General features: G+C 46.1%; 1 pseudogene; it reads left to right on the forward strand.

The window, feature by feature from the left end:
- The first annotated feature begins 2,885 nt into the window (after positions 1 to 2,885).
- LOC140896798 (Ig heavy chain V region 914 pseudogene) lies at positions 2,886 to 4,136 on the forward strand (annotated as a pseudogene).
- Positions 4,137 to 17,920: the final 13,784 nt, after the last annotated feature.

Below are 17,920 nucleotides of genomic sequence, written 5' to 3' on the forward strand. Positions count from 1 at the left end.
TGCCCCTCTGCCATGTACATTGGTCAAACTGGACAGTCTCTACATAAAAGAATAAATGGACACAAATCAGATGTCAAGAATTATAACATTCATAAACCAGTCGGAGAACACTTCAATCTCTCTGGTCACGCAATCACAGACATGAAGGTCGCTATCTTAAAACAAAAAAACTTCAAATCCAGACTCCAGCGAGAAACTGCTGAATTGGAATTCATTTGCAAATTGGATACTATTAATTTAGGCTTAAATAGAGACTGGGAGTGGCTAAGTCATTATGCAAGGTAGCCTGTTTCCTCTTGTTTTTTCCAACCCCCCTCCCCAGATGTTCTGGTTTAACTTGGATTTAAACTTGGAGAGTGGTCAGTTTGGATGAGCTATTACCAGCAGGAGAGTGAGTTTGTGTGTGTATGGGGGTGGGGTGATGTGAGAAAACCTGGATTTGTGCAGGAAATAGCCCAACTTGATTGTCATGCACATTGTGTAAAGAGTTGTCACTTTGGATGGGCTATCACCAGCAGGAGAGTGAATTTGTGTGTGCGGGGGTGGAGGGTGAGAAAACCTGGATTTGTGCTGGAAATGGCCCACCTGATGATCACTTTAGATAAGCTATTACCAGCAGGACAGTGGGGTGGGAGGAGGTATTGTTTCATATTCTCTGTGTATATATAAAGTCTGCTGCAGTTTCCACGGTATGCATCCGATGAAGTGAGCTGTAGCTCACGAAAGCTCATGCTCAAATAAATTGGTTAGTCTCTAAGGTGCCACAAGTACTCCTTTTCTTTTTGCGAATACAGACTAACATGGCTGTTACTCTGAAACCTACCTTATAATAGATTCATTAGTCTATATTTCCCTGGTTTGCTTATGAGAAGGCTATCTGAGCCTGTATGAAATGTCTTACTAAAGTTGAGATATACCAATTCTACTGTTCTTGTCCCCGCTCCCATCCACTCATCTTCGTACCCTGTCAAAGGAGGATATGAGGTGGGTTTTGTACGGGGAGACTTTGGCAAACCAATAAAGTGCCTGAAACCACTATGGCTTAGTGCTAAAAGCAGCCAAGTCAGCAGGCTGTAAATTGGCCATTCAGCACTCTCAGTTTAGCCAAGGCAGGAGCCAGGGGGTGGGGAGGGGAGTTTTGGGTGCCACAGAGAGGGTAGCTTGACCCCGTGTCCTTCCTCTTGCCTTTCCATTGAAACTACTTACTTAACAAGTTTGCTTTAAGGGGCATGTCATTCTATTACTAATGTATAAATAAGGGGGGGAAAGAAAAGGAGTACTTGTGGCACCTTAGAGACTAACCAATTTATCTGAGCATAAGCTTTCGTGAGCTACAGCTCACTTCATCAGATGCATACCGTGGAAACTGCAGCAGACTTTATATATACACAGAGAATATGAAACAATACCTTCTCCCACCCCACTGTCCTGCTGGTAATAGCTTATCTAAAGTGATCATCAGGTGGGCCATTTCCAGCCCAGTGATATCACCAGCAGGAGAGTGAATTTGTGTGTGTGGGGGGGGGGGGGGGTGGAGGGTGAGAAAACCTGGATTTGTGCTGGAAATGGCCCACCTGATGATCACTTTAGATAAGCTATTACCAGCAGGACAGTGGGGTGGGAATAGGTATTGTTTCATATTCTCTGTGTATATATAAAGTCTGCTGCAGTTTCCACGATATGCATCTGATGAAGTGAGCTGTAGCTCACGAAAGCTTATGCTCAAATAAATTGGTTAGTCTCTAAGGTGCCACAAGTACTCCTTTTCTTTTTTGCGAATACAGACTAACACGGCTGTTACTCTGAAACCTAAGGGGGGAAAGTTTTTATTTACTGACACCACCTCACACAGAATAAAAGTTACCAAGAGTTTTGGGTTGAAAGAACCCCAGGTAGCAGGTTTGACATGATTTGTTCTTTACAAATCCATGTTGACTGTTAGTTGTCACCTCATCTTCCAGGTGCTTGCAAATTGATTTTTTGCTCCATTCTTTCCGGGTACAGAAGTTAAGTTGAGTGGTTCATAATTCCTGGGTTGCCCTTATTCTGCTTTTTATTGATAGGTACCACTTGCCCTCTTCCAGTCCTCTGGGATCTCTCCTGTCCTCCGACAGTTCTCAAAAATAATTGTTAATGGCTAAGATCTCTTTGGCCAGTTTCTTAAATATTCTCTGGTATATTTCATCTGGCCCTGCTGACATGAGGACGTCTAACTTGTCGAAGTAATTCTTAACTAATTGTTTCCCTATTTTAACCTCAGATCCTACCCCATTTGCATTGATGTTCACTGTTAGTTCTCTGATTACTGCTAACTTCTTTGGAGAAAACCTAAACAAAAATGGCATTTAATATTTTGGCAATTGCTGCTTTTTCTTGTGACTGTGTTTCCTTCCTCATTGAGCAGTGGTCCTTCCCTGTCCTTCATCTTCGTCTTGCTTCTAATGTATTTGTAAAATGTTTTCTTGTTACCCTAAATACTTTAATGGTTGCCATGCTCAAACACGACAGAAATGGGAACAATATAAAAAACTAAGATAGCTTGAGGGCTAGAGCTTAAACATGGCTTATTAAAAAAATAGATATGCAAATGCATATCCTTAATGCGCTGCCTAAGTCATTTAATAGCTCTGCACCTGCATGGCTAGGACACAAGGAGGGGTCTGGGAAGCTAATGCCAAGACACCATGAGCACTTTATCCAGCATCAACAGCATATTTTCGCTGAATTGTCTCTTCAGACTAGTGCCCTTTAAAGGAATTATGGTATCTGACATTTTCTGGAGATACTGGGGAATATTGTGCTTTATGGGCCTGATGCAAAGTTCACTAAAGGCAAGGGGAGAACTTCCACTGGTCTGAGTGGGGTTTGGAGCAGGGCCTACTGGAATGTTGATTGACATTTTTGAAGGGGACTTAGGTAATGGTGTATCTAATTCCCCTTGACTTTACCCTTTGAAAATTCCAGATGTGATTCATGATACTTTTCCCCCACAGGAGCTCTGTCAAAGGTCCAGCTGGTGGAGTCTGGAGCGGATGTGAAAAAGCCCAGAGACTCTCTCCGCCTCTCCTGCAAAGCCTCCGGCTTCTTCATCAGTAGCAAGTGGCTGGATTGGATCCGTCATGTTCCTGGGAAGGGACTGGAGTGGGTCTCCAGCATAGATAATGCAGGTACCCCATATTACCTGGACTCAGGGAAAGGGCAATTCACCACCTCCAGAGACGCCTCCAATAACCTGGTGCATGTGCACATCAGCAGCCTGAAACCTGAAGATGCCGGTTTGTATCCTTGTGCTAGAGATAAGGGATCCCACAGTGATTCACTTCATTACAAATACCCTAATGGGATCCTGTGCTGGAGAAAGTCACCAAAGAAAGTGAAATACTCTGACTGCCTTCTGCTTCAGTCACAGAGTACAAGAAATTCAGAGAATCCTAGAAAGGTAGGGCTGGAAGAGGGACTTCAAGAGGTCAACTAGCCGACCTCCTGCACTGAGGCAGGATTCGATATACCTAGAACTCCCCTGGTGGAACATTTCCTCATCTGTTCTTAAAAACCTCCAGTGATGGGGATTTCACAACCTCCTTAGGTAACCGGTTCCAATGTGGATAGTTAGATATGCTTATCCTTAGAAAGTGCTCCCCCCACCCCCGCATATCTAACTAAAATCTCCCTTGATGGATTTTGCATTTGTTTATTTTCTAAAAGACACAGAATCATAGAGACGATAGTTACTAGTGACGGAGAATCCACCATGACTCTTGATCAGTTGTTCCAATGGTTAATTCACCTCAATGTCTTTTTTTAAAAATCACCTTCTTTCCAGCTGGACATTGTCTAGCTTCAGCCTCCAGCAGTGGATCCTGTTGTACCTTTGTCTGCCAGACTGAAGAGCCCGTGATCAAATTTCTCTTCCCCGTCTAGGATCTACAACAGCCACCAGTGTAAAGACTCCTTGTTTATTCCCCAGCCAGGGGACGGAAGAGTAATCTAGTGGCTATAGCTTGAGTCTCGGTATGAATATTCCGGTGGTCTTTCCCACACCCACAGGGATGGGACCCGGGAGAGCCAACGTGCCAGGTCTCCGAGGGGAGAGCGACTCAGAAGAGGACTCACTCCGGATTGGAGTTCACAGATGAAGCGAGGGATCTCTGCACCGCAGCCCAGCGGGGCTCTGGGCAGGAAGGGGAGACACATTGCCCGGGAACCGAGAGTGGTACCGGGCGGTGCCCCTGGGCCTCAGGCTGGTCATTTTCAGAGGCAGCAGGTTGTTGGGATTGTCTCTGGAGATGGTGAATCTCACTCAGGGGGAGCTGCGCTCTGTGCCCCTCCTGCGCCCCCCCCCCAGGCCTCTGCTTCTCCCTCGGCAGCCGCCTCCCCCTGAGCGACCCCATGAAATCCCACCGTGTCCCTGTCCACAGCCCTTCGCCACGTGACTGTCCCCAATGCCCTGCGGGCCAGCGCTGGGCTGTGATGTCGTCGGGGGCTGAGGGGCGGGGCCTTTTATCTCCATGGTGACTCTGTGACATGGGGGCACTTTATTGTGGGCAGGATCCTGAGCTGCACCGTTTACACCAGGGCTGTGATTTCCAGCTGTCAAATGGATGAAAAAAAATGCTCGAGTCTCCTTGGAAAATCCCGGCGGTGCCCCATCCCCGGGCTCAGCGGAGCGGGGTTTATTCCGGCGCCGGGTGATCTCTGCCCCCCCAGCCCCGCCCGCACCCTGCATGGCCCATTTCCACACCCCGCCTCCATCTCTGGGGTAGGGAAATGGGCCATTCAGAGTCCGGGAAGGGAAGGGTTAAACTGGCGGGAGGTTTGTGTCCCGTTCCCCCGGGGGCCGGGTCTCCTGCCCGAGCCCGAAGCGGGGGGTGTCGCTGCTGCCCCCGCGCGGCCGCCGGGAGAAGGGCGATTCCGCAGCCTGGGTTTTTGTGCGATCACAAACCGGTTTGGTGTCACTGTGTCTCCCGCACAGTAATAGCGGGCGGTGTCCTCGGGCTTCAGGCCGGTCATTTGCAGATACAGCTCACTCTTGGCGTTATCCCTGGAGATGGTGAATCGCCCTTTCACTGCATCGAGGTAGTCTGTACTATCCCCACCGGGGTATATAACAGCGACCCATTCTAATCCCTTCCCGGGAGCCTGGCGGACCCAGTTCATGTAGGCGCTGCTGAAGGTGAACCCGGAGGCTTTGCAGGAGAGGCGGAGAGAGTCTCCGGGCTTCTTCACACCCCCTCCGGACTCCACCAGCCTCTGGGACCGGACACCTGGGAATAAAGACAGGCCATTAATATCGGTATAAAAACAGCGAGAACACAATATTCTTCTAACTCGGCCAGGTCTTCAGAGGAGGAAAATTCCTTCCAAAGCTGCTACAGCGACAATGACAAGGAGCAAAAATCCCATTTTCCCGGGTGCTGGAGGGGGAAGTTCTCAGGGGACTGGCTGGGGACTGCACAGAGCCAGGGGGCTGCGGATTGTGTCTCCGGGTGCAGCCTGGGCAGAAAGAGGCAGAGATTTAAACAGGAAACTGTCTCTTCATTTGCATGCCCCGCTTTATAAGAGACACACACTCCTGCTGCCAGTGATCTGATTGACTCGCCCCAGGGCTCCGGGAGCAGGAGTCAGAGTGTCCCGTCCTCTGTGTCTGTGCAGCGCCGGGCGCAGGGTTCTGGGGTCCCCCTCATACTTTTGCACACCTGGGAGGAATGAACAGCTCCCTGCAGTGACTGTATTTCCTCACATAGGAACTAAGGGCCTGACTATTGTAATGTGATATTGTGGATTGGGGAGGAGGGGGAGTGAGGATTATCAGCTCTGAAGCCCCGTTCCACGCGCACAAGGGATATGCGATGTCCGGTCAGGGTCTGGTGGCGGGGGGTCGTGTCCCAGGGATCCATTCGTCTGGGCCCCCCGCTGGAGAGGGAAGATTTCCCATGACGCTGGGAGGGATTTGGGAGGGAAGCCCCTTTCCCTTCCCAGTAGTGACCAGATACATTGACATGATCCATGACACAAGGAACGTGACCTTAGCAAGCCTGGCTTGTGGTTTGGACCAGGTCTGGGGACCCGCCTGTGGGTGCGGGTGGGAGAAGCTGGGCTGGGGTTGGGGAGTCTGAGGACAGAGTTAAGGTTTTGCAGCGGAGCCTCCCTGACATTAGAGGGCCGAGAGTAGCGTGTCTGAGAAGTTTTCCTGAGGGGAGAGTCGAGGAGTCAGGCAACCGTGAAGGAAGATTATGATCCACGGCTGATATTTATATTCCTCTTTATAGTCCTGTTCCCAGTCACACTCCACTTCCCATTTACACTCGGATTGCAAACTCGGTGGGACTGAGAGAAGTTTTATGGTCTGTGTTTTTACCGTGCCTAGGACTATGGGATCCTAGACTATAGTTAAGAACATAAAACGGCCAGACTGGGTGAGATCAAAGGTCCGTCTAGTCCAGTATCTGTCTCCCGGCAGTGGCCAACGCCAGGTGCCCCAGAGGGAACGAACAGAACAGGGAATCAGCGAGTGATCCACCCCCTGTCGCCCATTCCCGGCTTCTGGAGACCCTGGGCACTGGGACCACAACCAGCACCAAATCTATCACCGCTGAGCATCATCCTCAAGATCATTTACTTCGTTAATTATTAATTAGCAATAAAGTGAAGACAGAAGTTTTCTCCTGGTTGTGTTTAAAGAACTTGTGTGATAGGAAGGCTACATGTTTTCACACCATCCCCGTGATGTAATATTGAGGGATAACAACAAAAAGAACAAAAGTATTTCCATTCCCACTTCCATTCAGACAAGTATAAGCATTCACGCTGAAACACAGATTTCCATTCCCATTACCACTCATGTTCCCTTTCATCTCCCCAAACTCATTCACACACATTGGATAGATAGATAGATCGATGTCTCCAACAATGATAACATTCCTTAGGGGCATTTGTCACTGAACTTTATGTGCTTCATTACTGCTTATATTTCCTGCATTGGTAGCTCCAGAGCAATGATCCCTGCAAGAAGCAAAAGAATCTAGAACATGAAACGATTTTATACAGTCCTCGGGACGTTCAATCAAATTCTAAATATTTCATTTTCTCCATTCTGTAAAATAAAACTGAGCACAAATCGGTGCCTTTGGCATGACGTTGACTATTGGGGTTAATTCCTGTCTTTTCTTAGGTTTGCCCATTTTAAAACCCAAACGCGGTGTGAACCCACCGTTGGTTTTGGTGATGGCCTTTGTGACTCTGGTCTAGTCTCTCACACAGTGATTCCGGCCTGTGTCCTCGGGTCTCCGGCTGCTCGTTTGTAAATACAGCCGGTTGTTGGGATTGTCTCGGGAGGCAATGAATGACCCTTGTTTCGCTGAATCGGTGTGGTGTGAACTCTTTCCTTTGTACTCTGCCCTGGAGACCCGCTCCAGACGGACCCAGCGCTGAAGTGGAACCCGGAGACTTTACAGGCGAGGCGGAGTCAAAGGGCACCGGCGGGTCCTACGTCCAAAGCAGCAGTTTCTGTAGGTGCAGAGTTGGAAAATGATGTTTCCCAACCTCCGGTGCCCCTTTTCCGTCTTGTCCCCCAGGCTGGGCTGTGCTCTTTGCTCATTGCTGCCCCTGGTGGCGGACGGTAGAAGGGGCTTCTGCAGCCTTCCCTCTCTTTCTCTCACTGACCCCCTTCTTGTATTGTTATTTAATCCAGAAAATGAATAGTTTTGGAGTTATTTATTTATTCGTTTAACCCAGCATTCGTTTTCTCCTAGGAAAATGTTTCTTGTGCCAGAAAAGCCAGCTTTGGTGGGAAAAGTATTCAACTAAGCAAAGGGGAAAAATCAATCAATCAAACAAAAAAACTTGGTGTAGACTGGTGCCCAAATCCGAGAGTTCAGGGTCTTTCTGCTCGAATGTGTCACTGACCGGGCTGATACTAAGAGGGTGCTAGACTGAACCCGAATGAACCAGGTTGAGGCTCTATGGCCTGTGTTATGCCGGAGGTCAAACTGGTTTATCATACTGCTCCTTTCCAGCTTGGAAGTCTATGCATCTGTGACTATCCGGCAGACTGGGGGTGGGTTCAGAATTTGTCCCCGGCAGAGGAAAGAAAGAGGAAGGGTCCCAAGGAATAACGTTCTGTCTTTGTGGAAAGGTGTCAATTTCACGTTCGGTAAAATTAAGGAGGAGGAACAATAATAAGAATAAAAAGGGTTTGTTGTTGCTAGCCCCTTTCCCAGAACTGATCTCATTTTCACTTAGAGGCCTTGGGCACCCCCAACACCAGACTACTTCTCTCATTACTGCAGGGGAAGGCTTTTGTCTGAGCTCAGACCGGCTTCCCCCACTGTGTCTCCCGCACAGTGATACCGGGCGGTGTCCTCGGGCTTCAGGACGGTCATTTGCAGATACAGCTCACTCTTGGAGTTATCCCTGGAGATCGTGAATCGCCCTCTCGCTGAATCGAGGTAGTATACAGGACTCCCACCGCTGCTGATATAAGCGACCCATTCTAATCCCTTCCCGGGAGCCTGGGGGACCCAGCTCATCCCGTAGCTGCTGAAGGGGAACCCGGAGGTTTTGCAGGAGAGGCGGAAAGAGTCTCTGGGCTTCCTCACATCCCCTCCAGACTCCACCAGCTGGATCTGCGAGTGGACACATGGGAATAAACCATGTTATAAATTATATGAGTACGCATAGCAATAATGCAATCTTCCTCTGCCGCTTCAATGCATTTAGGGGGAGAAATTACCTTCCAAAGCTGCTGTAATGAGAACAAAGTGGAGCCAAAGCCTCATTTTCCCTGGTGCTGGAGGGGAAAGTTCTCACCGAATTGGCTGGTAACTGGACAGACACAGGGGGCCACGGATTGTGAATCTGGGTGTAGCCTGGCCAGAGAGAGGCTCAGATTTAAACAGAAAACTGACACCTTTATTTGCATATCCACTTCCTTATAAGAAACAGCAACTCCTTCCCCGAGCGGTCACACTGTCTGGGGCTGGGGATCCAAGACAAGGAGGAACACCCGTAACTAGAGAAATAAGGATAGCTAGCTAGCTTGATAAATTAAATAGATAGAGGGGGTGGATGGGGATAGATAGATAGATAGATAGATAGATAGATAGATAGATAGATAGATAGATAGATAGATAGATAGATAGATAGATAGATAGATAGATAGATAGATAGAGGGGGTGGATGGGGATAGGTAGATAGATAGATAGATAGATAGGAGCTAGGGTCATAATATAGTGTCCAGCTAGTGTCTTAACAAGGGACCAAGCGATTCTGGTGCTTCTACTTTGCCTGTTGCTCGTGTGTTGCTGGGGGTTTGGCAACTCTGTTTAACCAGGTTGATATCATGACCAGGGCACCAGGAGAGCATGAAGATGAATTGACTGTGCTACCCACTGACAGTGTGGATAATTTTAACACGAAGGAAATAATTCCAAAGCTTGTGTGTGTTGAGATTGGTAACTTGCAGTGTTGCCAGCAAGAAGGGCTGCAAAGGGAAAGAGAGCGCCTCTAACCTTTTAACTATGCAGTCTAGCAGCTTGCCTGAAAGGGGGTTGTATAAAACTCCTGTAGATGGGCCAGAGGTGATTCTGGGTTTAAATGAAATTCAGAAGGAGTTGGTTGTGGCTCAGCAGAGCAATGCGTCTGTGGAGCAAGATAAAGGGGAATTGTTCCTTAAAGGAGCTCCAAAGGAGAAGAATCCTCATGGTAGTTTTTGCCATGGTAGATTTTGTGAGCAGTTTGCTGTAAGTGAGAGGTGTGGAAGTGATTTGATTAAGGGAGTTTCAGTTCCTAACTGCCAGAGTCTTTCAGATATGTATGGATCCATGAGCTTGCTTTTGAAAAATCCAGTGTGGATAGCCTAAAAGGTCTCAGATGGAATAAAAATTGTTTGGGATGTTGAACAGGTAACCAAGTGACTGAGCTTGGCCAGCCTGTTGGGGAAACAATGTTGTTGGAACAGGGATGTCACCATGTTGACTCTTGGAGGGAAGAGTCTGTGTCCCAGGTTCGGAGAGAAGACTGCGTAGCTGAATCTACAGACCAAGACAGCGGTGAAGTTAATCTCTTGAGAATACAGGGGATAGCAGGCAAAATTTCATCTCTAAATACTTTAGATATATCTTTCGGTCTCTTAGTGAACCTAACATCTGATTCCATGTGGAAGCAGAGGTTGGTAATGGAAGGATAAAAGAACCTTGGGTCTAACATGCTAGTGAAAATGGATGGTATCTCTTTAAGACAGAGTCCAGCCTTGGAATTGTTATTAGTTGTTATTATTATTGTTATTAGAGAAAGACTTGCCCATAGGCCTTAGCAAAGAGGACACACCCAGCCAGACAATGGATTCTGTTACACAAAAGAGCTCAGATTTTGACACCCGCCTCCCCCCCCCCCCCCCCCGAACAGGAGAGGAAGGGAAAGACTAAACCTTTCAAATAAAAGCCACCGGTTAACCCTAAAATGCCAAAACCCCAATGGTACTCAGCCAAAGGTGTGGCATGACAAAAATGATTGGAAATGTACACTTGTAATTAATTTAATGTTCATATTAATGCTAATGTTAACTCTTGTGACTAATGTTTTGCTGATACCAAAAACTGTGAAAATCTACAACGTGCCTAATCATTTGGAAAAACCTTTGAACATGTTGGAAGTGATACACAGGAGCACACTTTATGTTAAAAGACCTTGTGATATGGATATTTCACAGGTAGTGCCTGTAACTAGTCTTGAAACTGTACACAGGAGAAAAGACATTGCAGACCTAATGTGCTGTATGAAAAGGGAAACTGAGGCATGTTACCATCTTGCTTCCATGACTAAATGCCAAGATTCCTACACTACACTTTGGAGAGCATTAATATCTACATTGACTCGATAAGAATTGGGTTCCAAACATTTGCTAGAACTTGTAGAAATAAATTAGCTATTTTCATTAGCTTAGGGCAAGATCACATGAAACATACAGGAATCATGCTGCAAGAGCAGATCCAATCCACTATTGGTCTAACCAAGGTTTACCTTGGGTTTGTAAAGAAATTCAATCATCCTGTTACTTCCATAATGAACCTTACAAAGAAACATCCTGTTTTAGCCAAACATGATTTCGAATAGCCATTTGGCTAATTATCTTAGGTGCATGTACAGGAAAGCAAGAAGCCTGGGAAACAAGCAGGAAAAATTGGAAGTCCTGGCACAATCAAGGAACTATGATGTGATTGGAATAACAGAAACTTGGTGGGGCAGTTCACATGACTGGAGCAGTGTCACGGATGGGTATCAACTGTTCAGGAAGGACAGGTAGGGAAGGAAAGGTGGAGGAGTTGCATTGTATGTAAGAGTTGCATTGTATGCTCAGAGCTCCTGTTTGAAAATGGAGAAAAGCCTGTTGAGAGTCTTTGGGTTAAGTTTAGAGGCGAGAGCAACAAGGGTGATGTCGTGGTGGGCGTGTGCTATAGACCACTGGATCAGAAGGATGAGGTAGACGGGGCTTTCTTCAGACAACTAAGTGAAGTTTCCAGATTACAGGCCCTGGTACTAATGGGGGACTTCAATCACCCTAACATCTGCTGGGAGAGCAATACTGCAGTGCACAGCCAATCCAGGAAGTTTTTGGAGAGTGTTGGGGACAACTTCCTGGTACAAGTGCTGGAGCAACCGACTAGGGGCCGTGCTCCTCTTGACCTGCTTCTCACAAACAGGGAAGAATTGGTAGGGGAAGTAGAAGTGGGAGGCAACGTAGGCAGCAGTGACCATGAGATGGTCAAGTTCAGGATCCTCAGGAAAGGAAGAAAGGAGAGTAGCAAAATACGGACCCTGGACTTCAGAAAAGCAGACTTAGACTCCCTTAAGGAACTTAAGGATCCCCTGGGAGGCTAATATGAGGGGGAAAGGAGTCCAGGAGAGCTGGCTGTATTTAAAGAAGCCTCAGTGAGGCGCAGGAACAAACCATCCCGATGTGCAGAAAGAATAGCAAATATGCCAGGTGACCAGCTTGGCTTCACAGTGAAATCTTCAGGGAACTTAAAAGCAAAAAGGAAGCTGACAAGAAGTGGAAATTTGGACAGATGAAGAGGGAGGAGTATGAAAATATTGCTACAGCAATACAGGGGTGTAATCAGGAAGGCCAAGGCAAACTGGAGTTGCAGCTAGCAAGAGATGTGAAGGGTAACAAGAAGGGTTTCTACAGGTATGTTAGGAACAAGAAGAAGGTCAAGGAATGTGTGGGACTCTTCCTGAATGGGGGAGGCAACACAGTGACAGATGATGTGGAAAAAGCTGAAGTACTCAATGCATTTTTTGCCTCGGTCTTCACAAACACAGTCAGCTCCCAGACTGCTGCACTGGGCAACACAGTATGGGGAGTAGGTGAGCAGCCCTCACTGGTGAAAGAACAGGTTAAGGACTATTTAGAAAAGCTGGACATGCAGAAGTCCCTGGGTCCAGATCTAATGCATCCGAGGGTGCTGGGGGAGTTGGCTGATGTGATTGCAGAGACATTGGCCATTCTCTTTGAAAATTTCTGACAATAGGGGAAGGTCCTGGATGATTGGAAAAAGGCAAATATAGTGCCCAAATTTTAAAAAGGGAAGAAAGAGAACCCGGGGAACTACAGACAGGTCAGCCTCACTTCAGTCCCTGGTAAAATCATGGAGTAGGTCCTCAAGGAATCCATTTTGAAGAACTTGGAGGAGAGGAAGGTGATCAGAAACAGTCAACATGGATTAACCAAGTGTAAGTCATGCCTGACCAACCTGATTGCCTTCTATGATGAGATAACTGGCTCTGTGAATATAGGGAAAGCAGTGGATGTGATATATCTTGACTTTAGCAAAGCTTTTGATATGGTCTCCCACAATATTCTTGCCAGCAAATTAAAAAAGTATGGATTGGATGAATGGACTATAAGGTGGATAGAAAGCTGGCTAGATTGTCGGGCTCAGTGAGTAATGATCAATGTCTTGATGTCTAGTTGGCAGCCGGTATCAAGCAGAGTGCCCCAGGGGTCGGTCCTGGGACCAGTTTTGTTCAACATCTTTACCAATGATCTGGATGATGGGATGGATTGCACCCTCTGCAAGTTCTCAGATGATACTAAGCTGTTGGAAGAGGTAGATACACTGGAGGGTAGGGATAGGGTCCAGAGTGGCCTAGACAAATTAGAGGATTGGGCCAAAATAAATCTGATGAGTTTCAACAAGGACAAGTGCAGAGTCCTGTACTTCAGAAGGAAGAGTCCCATGCACTGTTACAGGCTGGGGACCAACTGGCTAAGCAGCAGTTCTGCAGAGAAAAACCTGGGGATTACAGTGGATGAGAAGCTGGATATCAGTCAGCAGCGTGCCCTCGTTGCCAAGAAGGCCAACGGCAAGTTGGGCTGTATTAGTGGGAGCATTGCCAACAGATGGATGGAAGTGATTATTCCCCTCTATTCGGCACTGGTGAGGACACACATGGAGTATTACGTCCAGTTTTGTTCCCCCCACTACAGAAGGGATGTGGACAAATTGGAGAGAGTCCAGCGGAGGGCAATGAAAATAATTAAGGGGGGTTCCAAAGAGGATGGAGCTAGGCTGTTCTCAGTGGTGGCAGATGACAGAACAAGAAGCAATGGTCTCAAGTTGCAGTGCGGGAGGTTTAGGTTGGATATAAGGCAACGCTATTTCACTAGGAGGGTGGTGAAGCACTGGAATGGGTTACCTAGGGAGGTGGTGGAATCTCCATCCTTAAAGGTTTTTAAGGCCCGGCTTGACAAAGCCTTGGCTGGGATGATTTAGTTGGTGTTGGTCCTGCTTTGAGCAGGGGGTTGGAATAGATGACCTCCTGAGGGCTCTTCCAACCCTGATCTTTTATGATTCTATGATTTCTGTTATACACTAACACTTCTACTCTTGGGCTAGAAGCTGTAGTAATACAGAACTAACAATGGGAAGATCCAACGATGCATTCAGCAGTGCCTGGGACACCCCTTCCTGCATCAATTTTGCATTGGGAGTGTGACGTTATCTGGATTTTATTTGATGAAATTGTTTTAAAGAACCACTCATCTTTAAGTCTAGTGGTTTTGGTGGTGATACAAGCACTGGAAAAGCTAAGGAAACTGCTTTTCTGACTTCTTGTCAGCTGGCGTGGTGAAACATCAGTTTACTTTTGTTGCTGGTTTGGTATATCTTATGAGATAACTACCAGTTTTATGGTGTATTTTCCCTATTTCTCAGCAGTTTGTCCTGAATTTGGTATTCTCAGATGTGGCTCACCAAGGCACGGTTATAGCCAGATCCCCAGTGAGTGTAAAACAGGAGTAACACAAGTCTACTTGAAGAGGAACCTAAAGGGAGCGGGAAAGAATCCACTGATTGTCCTTCATGTGGGAATAAATTATATCGATAGATTCTTGCTGGAATATATCAAGGGAGACTATGTCAGGCTGGGGAAGACGCTTAAGGAAATCGAGGCTCAGGTGATCTTCAGTGGGATTCTGCCTGTTCCTAGAGAAGGGCAACAATGGTGTGACAAGATTATGACTGTCCACAGATGGCTCAGGCAGTGATGCTGTAAGGAGGGCATTGGGATGTGTGGCCACTGGGAGGCATTCATGGACAGAGGACAGGTCTCTCGGGATGGACTTCATCTGAGAAGGGAAGGAAATGGACTTCTAGGATGGAGGCTGGCACAACTAATTAAGAGAGCTTTAAACTAGGAATTTGTGGGAGATGGTTGGTTGGGGGATGTCCAGGTAATTTCCACGCCGGATTTTAACATTGAGAGGGAAGAAAACAACAAAGTAAGAAAGGATACAGCCGTGGGTAGGAGAATGGACGTAAGGAGGAACGGCAGTATGGGTACCAGTCTAATAGGTCAGAGTGGCTGTAGAATGTCCGTGTCTAATCGGGTAAAGAACGTGAGCGAGGCCAAACAGCAAAAATTAAGATCTTTGTACACCAATGCGAGGAGCCTGGGTAACAAAATGGAGAAACTAGAGCTACTGGTGCAGGAAATGAAACCAGATATTACAGGGAGAACAGAAACAGGGTGGAATAGTCGTCATGACTGGACTACCACTATTGAAGGGTATGTGCTGTTTAGGAAAGACAGAAATAAAGGTAAAGGTGGTGGAGTAGCACTGTATATCAATGATGAGGTAGAATGTAAAGAAATAAGAAGTGATGGGATGGATAAGACAGAGTCTCTCTGGGAAAAAATTACATTGGGAAGAAAATTACTAGAACCTCCCCTGGGATAGTGCTTGGGGTGTACTATAGACCGCCAGGATCTAATTTGGATATGGATAGAGCCCTCTTTAATGTTTTTAATGAAGTAAATACTAATGGAAACTGCGTGATCACAGGAGACTTTAACTTCCCAGATATAGACTGGAGGACAAGTGCTAGTAATAATAGGGTTCAGATTCTCCGAGATGCGATAACTGATGGATTCCTCTGCAACTAGGGTTTTTGATTTCAAAAGGGCTGACTTTCAAAAATTAAGGAAATTAGTTAGGGAAGTGGATTGGACTGAAGAATTTATGGATCTAAAGGCAGAGGAGGCCTGGGATTACTTTAAGTCAAAGCTGCAGAAGCTATCAGAAGCCTGCATCCCAAGAAAGGGGAAAAAATTCATAGGCAGGACCAAGCTGGATGAGCAAACATCTCAGAGAGGTGATTAAGAAAAAGCAGAAAGCCTACAAGGAGTGGAAGATGGGAGGGATCAGCAAGGAAAGCTACCTTATTGAAGCCAGAACATGTAGGGATAAAGTGAGAAAGGCTAAAAGTCAAGTAGAGTTGGACCTTGCAAAGGGAATTAAAACCAATAGTAAAAGGGTCTACAGCCATATAAAAAGAAAACAAAGAAAGAAGAAATGGGACCGCTAAACACTGAGGATGAAGTGGAGTTTAAGGATAATCTAGGCATGCCCCAATATCTAAACAAATACTTTGCTTTAAGTCTTTAAAGAGGCTAATGAGGATCTTAGGGATAATGGTAGCATGACAAATGGGAATGAGGATATGGAGGTAGATATTACCATATCTGAGGTAGAAGCAAAACTCAAAACAGCTTAATGGGACTAAATTGGGGGGCTCAGATAATCTTCATTCAAGAATGTTAAAGGAATTGGCACATGGAATTGCAAGCCTATCAGCAAGAATTTTTAATGAATCTGTAAACTCGGGTTGTACCGTATGACTGGAGAATTGCTAACATAGTTCCTATTTTTAAGAAAGGGGGGGGGGGGGGAAGTGATCCAGGTAACTACAGTCCTGTTAGTTTGACAACTGTAGTATGCAAGGTCTTGGAAAAAAAAATTGAAGGAGAAAGTAGTTAAGGACATTGAGGTCAATGGTAATTGGGACAAAATACAACATGGTTTTACAAAAGGTAGATCGTGCCAAACCAACCGGATCTCCTTCTTTGAGAAAGTAACATTTTTTTAGACAAAGGAAACTCAATGGATTTAATTTACCTAGTTTTCAGTAAGGCATTTGATACGGTGCCACATGGGGAATTATTAGTTAAATTGGAAAAGATGGGGATCAATATGAAAATTGAAAGGTGGATAAGGAATTGGTTAAAGGGGAGACTACAGTGGGTCATACTGAAAGGTGAACTATCAGGCTGGAGGGAGGTTACCAGTGGAGTTCCTCAGGGATTGGTTTTGGGACCAATCTTATTTAATCTTTTTATTACTGACCTCGGCACAAGAAGTGGGAGTGTGCTAATAAAGTTTGCAGATGATACAAAGCTGGGAGGTATTGCCAATTTACAGAAGGACCGGGATATCACACAGGAGGATCTGGATGACCTTGTAAACTGGAGTAATAGTAATAGGATGAAATTTAATAGTGAGAAGTGTAAGGTCATGCATTTAGGGATTAATAACAAGAATTTTAGTTATAAGCTGGGGACACATCAATTAGAAGTAATGGAGGAGGAGAAGGACCTTGGAGTATTGGTTGATCACAGGATGACTATGAGCTGCCAACGTGACATGGCTGTGAAAAAAGCTAATGTGGTCTTGGGATGCATTAGGCGAGGTATTTACAGTAGAGATAAGGAGGTTTTAGTACCATTATACAAGACACTGTTGAGACCTCACCTGGAATACTGGGTGCAGTTCTGGTCTCCCATGTTTAAGAAGGATGAATTCAAACTGGAACAGGTACAGAGAAGGGCTACTAGGATGATCCGAGGAATGGAAAACCTGTCTTATGAAAGAAGACTCAAGGAGCTTGGCTTGTTTAGCCTAACCAAAAGAAGGCTGAGGGGAGATAGGATTGCTCTCTATAAATATATCAGAGGGATAAATTCCAGGGAGGGAGAGGAATTATTGAAGCTTAGTACCAATGTGGACGCAAGAACAAATGGATATAAACTGGCCATCTGGAAGTTTAGACTTGAAATTAGTTGAAGGTTTCTCACCATCAGAGGAGTGAAGTTCTGGAACAGCCTTCCAAGGGAAGCAGTGGGGGCAAAAGACCTATCTGGCTTCAAGATTAAACTTGATAAGTTTATGGAGGAGATGGTATGATGGGATAACATGATTTTGGCAATTAATTGATCTTTAACCATTCATGGTAAATAGGCCCAATGGCCTGTGATGGGATGTTAAATGGGGTGGGATCTGAGTTACTACAGAGAATTCTTTCCTGGGTATCTGGCTGGCAAACCTTGCCCACATGCTTAGGGTTCAGCTGATCACCATATTTGGGGTCGGGAAGGAATTTTCTTCCAGGTCAGATTGGAAGAGGCCCTGGGGGTTTTCCACCTTCCTCTGCAGAATGGTGCACAGGTCACTTGCTGGAGGAGTCTCTGCACCTAGAAGTCTTTAAACTATGATTTGAGAATTTCAATAGCTCAGACATTGGTGAGAGGTTTATTGCAGGAGTGGGTGAGTGAGATTCTGTGGCCTGCATTGTGCAGGAGG

The sequence above is a fragment of the Lepidochelys kempii genome, chromosome 13 (genome assembly GCF_965140285.1).
Source record: "Lepidochelys kempii isolate rLepKem1 chromosome 13, rLepKem1.hap1, whole genome shotgun sequence".
Lineage (NCBI taxonomy): Eukaryota > Metazoa > Chordata > Testudines > Cheloniidae > Lepidochelys > Lepidochelys kempii.